General features: G+C 43.6%; 1 protein-coding gene across 2 annotated transcripts in view; it reads right to left on the minus strand.

Moving 5' to 3' along the window:
• The window catches only part of STPG2 (sperm tail PG-rich repeat containing 2), a 623,148-nt gene that overhangs the window by 461,778 nt on the left and 148,832 nt on the right, over positions 1-12,538 (minus strand). The window lies entirely within an intron of this gene.

Genomic DNA, 12,538 nt, shown 5'->3' on the forward strand with positions numbered 1-12,538 from the left:
ATTATATGGACATAGATCTTATTCCCTTTCTCTCTCTAACTGACTATAAGGTATGGTGGTACATGGTTGTTTTTTTTCAATTCTGATATCCAAATTACTTCCATTACAAATGTTAAATCTTGACATTAATTACAGAAAACTGTATGTAGCTTATTATGAAGAAATTAGTCCAATATTATTTCAAGCTTCTTCCATTTAGTAAATGAGTCTACAATTTGTTGTTTGTGTTGCACACTAAAAGGTCACTGACATGCATGTGGGCTTTGGACAGTTTAAAGTAATCTTTACTATTTCCCAAGTCTGCTGAAAATGAGAGTGCTCAAACATGTGTGAGAATGGGTTTCTTTCGCTATGCTTACTATTAGTGCTATAAAACAGATTTAAATACACTTTGAAATAAAAGCTTGTTACATAAAGTATTTTCAGAATGGATCTTATCTCAGCCCAGCATTTTGCTAAATTAGTATAGTACCATCTGCTTAATAAAAGGAAATATCACTCTCTTAGCACAAGGCTGCATGTAACTAATGAGTTTGCCGCAGATGTAGGTAGTCCTTTTAGTGACCAATTACAAATGGTTGATTGGCTACTGCTTAATGTGTGCCTTCCATCTTACAGTATCAAAAAGATTTTGCATCTGCAGTATTCATTTGCATAATTACAACATAAATTTCAGTTAACTCCAGAGACACAATACATTCTGAGTTTCTAATAAAAGGAAATAAGGTTAAGCTATATGGGGAAAAATAAAGAATGAATTAAATGTAAGCAGCTTTAAATCAACCATATAGAAAAATGTGACACAGATAAAGAGGATGGCAAAAATACCTGGGAAATTGATCAATAATAAAATATAAGAGGCATTGTGGTTGAAGTGCCATATTCAGATTATAAATAATTCAAAACATGAAATTAAACAACAAGTGACAGTAAGCCCTTTCCTGGGAAAATGCTGCAACAGTTGCCATAGCCTGTGTTGGGAGATCACATGTTGGAATAAAAAGTATCATATTTCATTTTAACCTGAAAAATTAAGGAATTATGAAAATCAGCACACATGTGAATCTAGGTATGCTTTTGCTTCATCCTTAGTTTGCTCTTATCTTATTAGATCACTGAATTTAAATAACTGTTGTGCTAAAAGTGTGAAGTGTATGTACTCTTCCTGCTAGTCTATCTTAGTTTGCACTTAGCCAGATTACAAAAGTTGCAAGTTACAATTGTGAATTGTTGGTGTATTTTAGCATGCATTTTTGACTAAATATTTCATTGTTTTCCATTAATACAAGAGTATCCCTAAAATATGGAAGTCAAGAAACAGCAAGGAATGTTAGACTAAAAATATGTTATTAACTGTCACCCACCACCTTACAAGATAATTTTTTTCACAAGGTATAAAAAGAATTTTTTTATTTTTTTATTTTTTTAAGTGGAAGGCCTGTTTTCAAATTAGCTGCTAAAGGAAAGAGGCACAAAGGACAGGATTTGCCTGCATGCTGACAACATGCATGTGGCCAAATCAAAGTCTTTGTGCAAGTATAGATAATACGTCCATATACAAGTCTGGTACCTCTGGACCCCAACATTGAAGCCATGCCTTGGCCCACATTGGCAGCAGCTGTGTTGGAGAAGATTGGCTTGTGGTTGGAGTGCTGGCACAGTAAAATGAATCTCTCTCTTCCACATCCCCCTGCCTCTGCCTTTCTGCCTCCCTGACTCTGTTCACCAGCAGCTCCTTCCAGTGATCAAGGGTTTTGCTGCCGCAGATGCTCCCCCTTCACCCTTGGGTCACACATGCCCACCAGCACATGACCCATACTGGACCGCAAAGGATCCAGCCGTTTTTTGATGCCCTCCTTCAGCTGCTGAACCAGTGCCTGCACCTCTGGTGAAAGTGGCTTGCCCCAGCCAGGAACACTGATCCCCTGGAATTTCTCGATTTAATTCTCAAGCTCCTTCACTACGGGGATCACCTGGCTGAGGAGGGCATTGCCAGTGCTGAGGCTCTCAGTGGCCTCAAGGAATGGCTTGAGGACCACCAAGATCTGGGAGATGGTATCCCATCAGAAGCAAGGGGGGCAAGAGTGCCCAAAAGCCCACCTGGCTCACCAAGGGTATTCATGAAAGCCTGATTACCAAAAAGGAGGCATACACCCAGTGGAAGGGAGGAGCTATCACCAGAGAGGAGTATACCTCCACCGCTCATCTCTGTAGGAGGGCTGTTAGAAAAGCTAATGCAGATACAGAGCTAGGGTTAGCGTCAAGGATCAAAAATAATAAAAAGTCCTTTTTTAAATATATAGGCAGAATGAAGAAGGCACCAGGTAATGTGGGGCCCCTGCAGGATATGCTTGGCAATCTGGTGGTTGCACCAGAGAAGAAAGCAGACCTCTTTAACAAATACTTCACCACCATTTTCTTGTGCAGGGACCAGGACTCCCCGACCAGGAGTCCAGATGAACTCGGGAGAAATGCTGCCAGGCCTAAGGTCAGGGACGACCAGGTTAGAGAGCTTCTGGAGGGGCTGGACATGTTCAGATCAGCAGGTCCAGATACTCTCCACCCCAGAGTGCTGAGGGAATTGGCAGGGGTTATTGTGGGGCCCCTGGCACTGCTTTATGAGCACTCATGGTGCTCTGGCCAGGTGCCAGATGACTGGAAGCAAGCCAACGTGGTCCCCATCTTCCAAAAAGGGAAGAGGGAGGACCCGGGCAACTATAGGCCCATTAGTCTTACTTCAATCCTAGGGAAAGTCTTTGAGAAGATCATCAAGGAGCACATCTGTGATGGGCCAACAGCAGGGATGATGCTCCAGAGCAACCAGCACGGTTTCATTAGGGGCAGGTCCTGTCAGACCAACCTGATTCCCTTCTACGATCAGGTCACAAAAGCACTGGACGCAGATGTTGCGGTGGATGTAGTCTTTCTGGACTTCATCAAGGCCTTTGACGCTGTCTCCCACCCCATTCTCATTAAAAAACTAGGTGACTGCGGCATTGATGCCTACACAGTCAGATGGATGGCTGAAAGGTCGTACTCAGAGGGTAGTGGTGGACGGGTCTTTTTTGACCTGGAAGGAAGCGGGCAGTGGAGTCTCCCAGGGCTCGGTCCTTGGGCCCACACTGTTCAATTTCTTTACTAGTGACTTGGACAATGGGGTGAAAAGCAACCTGTTTAAATTTGCTGATGATACCAAGATTTGGGGTGAGGTGGGCACGCTAGTAGGGAAGGACAGATTACAGCAGGACCTGGACAGGTTACAGGAGTGGGCTAACAAAAGTAGGATGGGTTTCAATACTGACAAGTGCAGGGTGCTGCACTTGGGCAATAGGAACCAGCAGCATACCTATAGGTTGGGGAAACTCCCTTCTTGAAAGCACAGTGGCAAGAAAGAGATCTTGGAGTCATTATTGACTCCAAGAAGAACATGGGGCGACAATGCGAGGTCACAGTCAGTAGGGCAAACTATACCTTATCGTGCATCCACAGATGCATCACAAGCAGGGCCAAGGAGGTGATCCTCCCCCTCTATGCGACACTGGTCAGGCCACAGCTGGAGTACTGTGTTTAGTTCTGGGTGCCGCACTTCAGGAGGGATGTGGACAGCATTAAGAGGGTCCAGAGGAGGGCCACCCGCATGATCCGGGGACAGCAGAACAGACCCGACAAAGAGAGGCTACAGGACCTTAACCTGTTCAGCCTTTGCAAGAGAATAAGCATGATACCGTGCATAATGCAGCTACTAAGATTCAGATGCAGCTACTGAGATTCAGATGCAGCTAGTGCCTGCTGGTATACCAGTGCCTGAATGCAGATAACTGTGTGGTGGGGAATTATTTTGTAGCACAGGGGTTATCAACATTTTGCAAGCTGTGGACCAAAATGACCGTGCTGTGATCCAGCTCAGGTTGGTGGCTTTGACTGTCAATGGCAAGGGCCTTTCCCTGTGTTCAGAATGGGGCCAGGCATCTGGGAACTACATCCTGTCACAACCCAAGTTGTGAGTTTTTGTTTTATGTGCTTCGGCACAGCTAAATTGCTCCCCGCTAAATTGTTCCCGCCAAATTGCAGCTTCTTTGCACGGTGGAGTTTTCTGCTGCAACAGAGAACCCTGGGTGCAAAAGAAGTTCCCGCCAATTCGTAGCTTTCTTTGCAGTGTGCATTTCTAAGTTGCAGCACGGTGATGCACGTTGCAAAGAGTTCCCGCCATTTGTATTCTAATTCGAGCCCCATTATTGGTTTACGTTAAATTATTCACACGTGGCAGCTAGCGATTGGCCTGCTAGCTGTATAAAAGGCTTGTGTGGTTTCCGCCCTAGTTGGAGGACTCCACGAACACCAGGAGAAGGAGACTTCGTGCTGTGTGAAGATCTCTAAGCGCTGCAGATCCTCACGGACCCAACGCATTCTAAGCAGGCAACAGAGGTCTGATCAGCCAGTAGCCTCTCCCCGTCGCCGTACGATCCTAGATGTATCCTTCCCTGCGCGCCAAAGAGACAGATCCACGGAGCCTAGCAAACTTCGTGTGAGCGAGTCTATTCAGAGCTCTTTACCGAACGGACTTTCTCCGGTTGGTCCGACAGGCTCGCGGTTTAGAGCCTCCAACTGGATGGGCTAGAAGAGTGTTCCCGGAGGAGCTCTAGTCCGCCTCTCTTCTTTTCTATCCGCAACTGTAACTCAAGCAAGTTTTTCAGCCTGCACCGCGACCATCTCGGTGTAAGTAAAATAATCTTAAAATCAACCGTTACGTGTCTGTGCCTAATTCTAACTCGGCGCCCGCCCTCTCCGACCCGGCCTGCCGGCCACGGCCCGCATGCAGAGCGACGAAAGCGACCTGGGGTCAGACCCGGCGCGCACACATCCGTGCTGCCACTGCTTCTCCCAGTCCTCTGTTCCTTGGCTGTGGCACCAGGTGCAGCTTTCAGCTGATGGGAAACTGGACTGGGACCAGGTATCTTCCAATTGCCTTTGCAATGCTGTTGTTTCTGGAGACCTGGTGGCCATCTATAAACTCACCAGGGGGTACCAGCAGAGTTTGGGAGAGAATCTGTTCCCCCTAGCACCGCCCCCCCCCCCCCCCGGTACCAAAGAATAACGGCCACAAATTGTTAGAGTAGGTTTAGATTAGACATCCGAAGGCACTACTTCACAGTCAGGGCAGCTAGGATCTGGAACCAACTTCCAAGGGAAGTGGTGATGGCTCCCACTCTGTTTTGTTAAGGGGCCACTGTTCCCAATCTCCATGGCCAAGGCCATCTCATGGACGGCATTCTGTTGCTCAACCAGCCTTTCCAGCATCTTGCCCTGCTTGTTGCTCCAGTAGAAGTAGCCAGCCATCTTTCTGCATTTTGAAATGAACTGGCTGGTAGTGATGGCACCATCTCCAGGAGCTCTGTCCCCCTCCTAGGCATCCCAGACTACAAGGTGAAACTTGTATGCCACACAGTGGATGCCAACAAAGTGGGCATCATGCACCACCTTGACCATATTGGCCCCATTGGTGGTGACCATGAATCCACGGGTGAGCTCTCCCTGCCCAATGAGCCAACACTGCACCTTGCAGTTCACGGCCACCATGATCTCCCTTGCTGTGTGGAACCCATCCATCACCTCTGCTTGAAGAACAGCCCATCAACACCCTCACTGATTGCACCAGTGCCCTGTGAGGCAGAGGTAGGAAAGATCTCCACCCTGGCTGTTCTAAATGTCAGAGGTGAAATGCAAGGATACCTACGGACCTGTCTTCCACAGTTCCTCCCGCAAGTACTCCCTGCACGCCTCATACAGGGAAGGCACCACCATCCTGCTAAAGGTGGTGTGTGCAGGCACTTGGTAGGATGGGGCTACGAGCACCACGAGCCACCTGAACCCTAGATGCTCAACAAAGAAAGGAGAAAGGCTGGCCATCCGGAGCAAGCATCTCCTCAAGGCTCTAGGTGATCTTGCTTGCCTTCGGAATGTGTCTCCCTTTGTCTCCGCCTTTCCCCCACCGGTCCAGAGTGGTCTGCCTCTGCTTCTTGTGGACAGGAGCTTTGGAGTGAGAGGGGGACTGCTTTTTGGGCATGCTCTCATTGGTGCCAGGCTGAGGAAGAACAAGGGCAAGGAGGTACTACTTCCTGAGATGCAGCAGCATCACCGTGGTAGTGAAGCGTTTCACGACCTTGCCCTGGCAGATCTGCCTTCGGCAGTGCTAGCAAGTAGCATACTTGGGATCATCTGCCACCTCAAAACGATCCCACACTATACTACCCACCCACTTTTGGGTTGAGCATGGGGATCCTGGCTTATCCCCCTCCTCACCAAGCAGAGGCACAACAACAGGAGGAGCTGAGTCACCTCAACTGAGCCACCTCAGCCTCCTCCGAAGTCCCTTCCAGAGAAGGAGACCTACCTCTAAGGGAACTTTGAAGGGTGTGGAGCACAAACTCAGATTCCTCCTCCTTCCTCAGAATTTCCTTTGCTATGGCCCTCAGTTCCTCAGCTCCTCTGCTTCTAGCTCCAGCTCCTCCTCTGGCACTGGAAGGCTCACGTTGGGAACTGAAATTGGGGTACAGGATGTCATGCTGCTGCTGGTTAGTGGTGGTTGTGCAGATGCAGGCACTGCTACCACATCCTTGCTCCCACTAGCAGCAGAAGACTCATTGCTGCCAGAAAAGAGGGTACATCTATGATTGGAGTGGAAGGAACTTGCAGTTCTCCCTCTGCCCCTTCTCACTCTCCTGACAGAAGACCTGGCACCTGCCTTTCCAGCATGCTTCATAATGTTTGGTGTGCTGCAAAGTGTGCGTGTGTAATATATGTTGTGCTTTCCTGTACAGTAATGATACACTGTCAGGGAAAACACAGATTTATTTTTTGTGGGGGGAAAGAACCAAGACAGACTAACAAGAACAAATAAGAGGATTTGGTGGAAAGAATAAGTTGAAAGGAATGAATAGGGTTAACAATTGGGATTGTAGGCAAAGGTAAGTAGGAAAGGATTGGATACAACTTACAAGAGAGACTAGCTAGCAAGAGACTAGATAGCAAGACAGCCTTTCAGATGCTGCCGGGCCAACAGAGAGACACCTCACAGAAGTCACAGATCACTTCAGACACAGCTTGATGTGCTGTTTCTACATCCCTCCCCCAGAGCACTGTGATTGGAAGGAAACTCAGAGAAAGATCACGGTCAGCCACAGATGTCAATATCAGAGCAGTCTTTCTCATTCTCATCCTTTTCCATATATGGAAGATCTCCCCATCCCCCTCCCTCTTCTCAGTTTCCGTTTCCTGCAAGCCTTCTGAATCTCCAAATCACTCTGAATCAATTCCAAGGCTTCCGAATCTATTCAGACCTTTTAATGGGTCTCCCAATTCGATTTGGATTCGGAGATTCGGCCACCGAATTGAATCAGCTACTGAAACTTCACATGGCCCAAATGCGCAGCTTCCAACTAGTTAGGAAGCATGCAGCTGTACATGCTCCACAGCCCAGAGTGGGGAGGAGCAGGAGTGGGGAGAAGGGAGAAGCAACAGCAATGCAAAGGCAATTGGAAGATACCTGATCCCAGTCCAGTTCCCCATCAGCTGAAAGCTGCACCTGGTGCCACAGCCAAGGAACAGAGGACTGGGAGAAGCAATGGCAGCACGGATGTAGTTCCCAGATGCCTGGCCCCATCCTGAACACAGGGAAAGGCCCTCGCCATTGACACAGTCAAAGCCATCAACCTGAGCTGGATCACAGCACGGTCATTTTGGTCCACAGCTTGCAAAATGTTGATAACCCCTGTGCTACAAAATAATTCCTCACCACACAGTTATCTGCATTCAGGCACTGGTATACCAGCAGGCACTAGAATCTCAGTAGCTGCATTATGCACAGTACCATGCTTATTCAGTCTCTCAAAAGAGAGGCCTAGAGCATCTCTCTGCTGAAGCGCAGCATCTTTCTGTGCAAGAGCAGTTTGTAAATCATGGCCATGAAAACTAGACTGCAACCTAAGATAACCATCTATGGTCACAGAAACACTAGGACAAAATCCTCCAATGAAGTAAGTATTTTTTTTTCTGAGTAGACTGTTGTTCTAAGAGAGGTAAACTCATGGCTTGTATTTAAAGCAATTCTAAAGTGTCCAGAGCTCAATATTTAATAGGAGGAATATCGCTATCAAGTGCATTTATACTGTTACAAGGATAAAACAGGAACCTCTCTCCTGATATGTCATATCAGGGTGTTTTGCCACAGTTCAAGAAGAAAATACACTTTGAATTTTTCTAGGCCTTCCACCCGCGAGTCCTTCATCCATTCTGATTTCTTAAAATGGTGAAAAACAGGAAGGTGAGGAAATGTGATACCTCCTGTTAAGTTGCACAGTCTCTGACTGAATGCTGCAGATATTACTTTTCCTATAGCATCTATAGATGCAAGAAACAACACATACCCAAAGTACAAATACAATTGTGTGTATTACAATTTGGTAAAAATAAATATAGTTTTAAGAGAAAGATATGCAGAAGTAGAAATAATCATTGTATGGTGTTTTTTTAATATTTTTTTCTTCTTTAAAAAGTATTCAGTGGAAAATATATACCTTGTAGAGAAAATATTCCCTGACAGGAGCAACCTTACTACCAAGACAGTCAGCTTTTCATACCAATTCTTAAGTTACAACTATAACAAAGAATTCTCCTGCACAACAGAAGTTAGTAGACAGTGGGAATCAAAGCATCTGTATATAGCCCAACACTGTCATAAGATGGTTGACTTAATCATATCAAAGATTTTTTTTTTATTTTGTCATTTCATGGGTGGTTTGACAGAGTAAATTGGCCAGTGAGTTTCCAAACCACACAGCTGTATTAGATATTGAGATGTGAACTGGTCCTGCTTGGGAAAAATCTCAATTTAAGACAATGGATATTTTACCTCAGCAAAGGCTATAGAATTGGGTAGAATGTCAGAACTTCTAAGCTTTCATTTGCTAATAAAAGGTTTCATTGGATGAGGATATTATATAGTACTATACATGAATAAAGTGATAATTTGCCCACACGACTGAATATTTTAACAAATGAATCACATTTTTTCTACATTTTAATAACCAGTATGGCATAGTTTGGTATTGTGCATTTTATTAACATCTTGCCAGCAAGTCCTACTTACAACAATTAATTTAATTTATATAGATATATATCTATATATATAAAAATTACAGACGATTGCAGTATGATATTCATTACAGCAGACAGGAATTAATTTTGTTCCGAGTAATTCTGCTATAAGAAGATACAGTTATTTAAGAAAGCTTGACACATTTTCATTATTATTCGTGTACTTTTACCCATTCATTAAAATGATATTATTTCAACATGACCTGTCTCATGGAACCATGTACAGTGAAATGAAATACTTAAAATATTATTTTAAGTAGTCAGAATATTCTCCAGTTATAGGATGATTTGGTAAGAAGCATTCATGGAGGCCTGACAAGGGAGAACACTTAAATGAATGGCAAACTCAAGTATATTCAAATATGTAATTAAGTTTCTTAAAGATTATATGGACATTTACAAATTTTCTACCTTAGCACTATTGAATAGGAAAAGCAAAACATTAAAAGAAACACCACAAATAATACATGTAACTTTTTTTAAAGTCTTCAAAGAAACTTATAAATACAATTATAAACACAATACTTTTAGACAAAATAATATGATTTTATACTTCTTCCCCACCAATCATCTGAGAATCACAATGGACTGTACAGGTAGTAGTGAAATAAGCCACACAACAACCTCAGTTATGTAATAAACCTAGTAGGCATCCTTCCTATCTTTCTGTAAATAATACAATCAGGGGTGGCCACATTTCCTAAATCTTCTAGTCAAGTGCTACTCAAATTTTCAGCACTGCAAGCAGGGTAAGTAACATGGGCCCAGAGTACAGGCCAGATCCCCTGCAATGTCAGCACATGGGGGTGGGTCTCACACACCTGGATCCAGCCTTGCACCACCTGGGTCATGCCCTGCGCCACCCCACCCCCACACACTGGGTTCGGGTCCTACACCACCCCAGCCCCATGCACCAGGATCAGGTAGGTCTCTGTGCTAGCCCCAGCCTCACACCCTTCATTTAGCATACAGGGCCATGCCATCCACTGACAGGACTCCTATGGTCTGGAAATTTGGCAGCTGGGGAGCAGCAATCAACACTGCCACTGCTCCCCCACCACCAAATTTTTGGACCAGTTGGAAACCCTGTTAGCTGCATAACATAGCTCTGTGGGCCAAATATGGCCTGCAAGTCAGGTGTTAAGAGCCCCTGTTTTAGCCAGAAACCAAAATTTTGACACAAAAATTTTGAGATGCACCTGCCCCAGAATCAATCATATGTACACAGTGCCCCAGTTAAAATAATTTGTTGAGGGACTCTTTAGAAGCCATATATAAACCACCTTGACATCACATGCAACTCACAAACCAAAATCGGTCACTTCTGTTATAGAACACTTCTGAAACAGGAAACTTAGTGGAACTAAGATAAATGATTACTCTCATTTTCTTTCTTTTCCTTTTTTTTTTTTTTTTGCATTATCATTGCTTTTCAAAGAATACCAAATGGTTTTATAAAATACAGACCCAATTCTATAAAAAAAAAAAAAATGTACAAACAGGTTTAATTCCATGCAGTGTGAGCAGTCCCACTGATGGAAGTTGCATCTGCTCTTCCATGGTCAGTAGCAGTGCAACTGACAAATGTTCTATTTCAGACAAGAACGATGTCTATTTCAATCTGGATCTACAAAAAGTTGGTAGAATTCTTCCAACTATATATATATATAGCTTCCAGTGTCCCAGAAAAAAACTGCAACCTATGTTATAACCACACTACTTCTAACTCAGATGCCCTCTGCAGTTTCAGTAGGATTTGGTATTTTCCACTTCTTAGCATTTCATGTAGTATATTGCTATACATAGGTTAATAGCTGCAGGGTCACTCCCAGCAAAGGATGATATAGTTCCTGTATATACAGTTATAAAGCATTTCCAGTTCTGTCTCCAATAAAGGCACAGCCTTCAACACTACAATCTTCTAAAAGCCTGAGGAGTGTATTTTTACATGTCTCTGCTTTCCCACTTCCAAATTTTTGTTGTCTTAATTTTGTATTCAGTTTTCTTTGCTCCTTCTAACTGGGGCATGAATATTTTGAACTCTCCTATTTTCTTCTAACTCCAGTACCAAGAACCTAACTTAAATATCCAAAATAAAATATGGAAAATATACATAGGACAAATCTGAAAAAAAGTAAAGAAGAAATTAAAAATGGAGGAAGTATAAAATATAGGGTTAATTCGTTTAGTAATACATTTCCCCACAAGCTCAAATTTTATGAATCAGCATTCTGTATACCAATAATTTAAAGTAAAAAATTACTAGTTTATGTAGAAATACCTGTATTTTGATCCAAAATGAGATAAATCATTAGTAAAAATAAGCTGAACTATTATTTGCTAGACTTTCTTTCCAAAATTTAAGACAGAACTTCGTATTCCAAAATTATTCCTTTTTTTTTTTTAACTGGGTAATACCACAAACCCATAGGCATAAGAAGCAGAGTTGGTGCTTTGGACAAACCCTGCGGGAGAGTGGGAGGAAGTGTTTGGTTACAAAAGCGGCCGGGGGGGAGGGGGGGGGAAATATGTGAGATCCAAGATTATGAGTGTAGGTTTGGTTCTGAGATTGAGGATTGGGAGGGGAGCAGTGGGGAGCTGATCCCTGTTGTCCTAAGACAATTTATCCAGCTTCAGATTTTCCTCCCAGTGTAGGGAGTTTAGTCAACGTAAAGCCAATAGAGCCTATTCCTGGGCTCTTTGCTCCAAAATGTGAACTAAATAAGACCAGACTGCTTAGATATTTAATGAGCTAACACCCTTAGTAAAGACCCAAGGACGGAATGCAGGAAAATATTCAAGTCTCTTCAACAGCAGTTGATATTTCTGGCTTACATTCTTGAAGGTGGGTGAGATGGAAGCTAGATTCAGCCAACTAAAGACATTGCTAAGTGACTTCAGAGATTTGATTTGTATGGGGAAGCAATTGCACATAATATAGCAGTGGCAGCTGGAGCGGTTCCTCCTTTTAGGCTCTCACTGTGTAGATATTAGGGTGAAAGGGCAAATAATTAGCACATTGTTGGTCAATGCTTGCACATTGTTGGCCAAATTAACCCAAGCCCAAGCTTGCTTGCAGAGAATATATATGCCTAAATTGGGTCCACATGGACAAATATTGAAAAAGAGTATAAATAAGTTGGAGGGAAACAAAACTCACATTTCCCACTTTTATGCTTCTGGGAAATGGCCTGAAAAAATGAACAGTGAAAAAAAAAATAATTTAGTGCTTAGAATGTTACTGGAAGCAGCCAGGAAATGTATTATCTTTTAAGACTTACAAAAATAAAGATTTAATAAGAAAATTGAATGACCACTAAAATGATGGAGGTTCCAAAAAATGAAGAACATATTGAAGTTCAACCTGCAATATATCACTTTCATT

The sequence above is a fragment of the Alligator mississippiensis genome, chromosome 2 (assembly GCF_030867095.1).
Source record: "Alligator mississippiensis isolate rAllMis1 chromosome 2, rAllMis1, whole genome shotgun sequence".
NCBI classification, from domain to species: domain Eukaryota; kingdom Metazoa; phylum Chordata; order Crocodylia; family Alligatoridae; genus Alligator; species Alligator mississippiensis.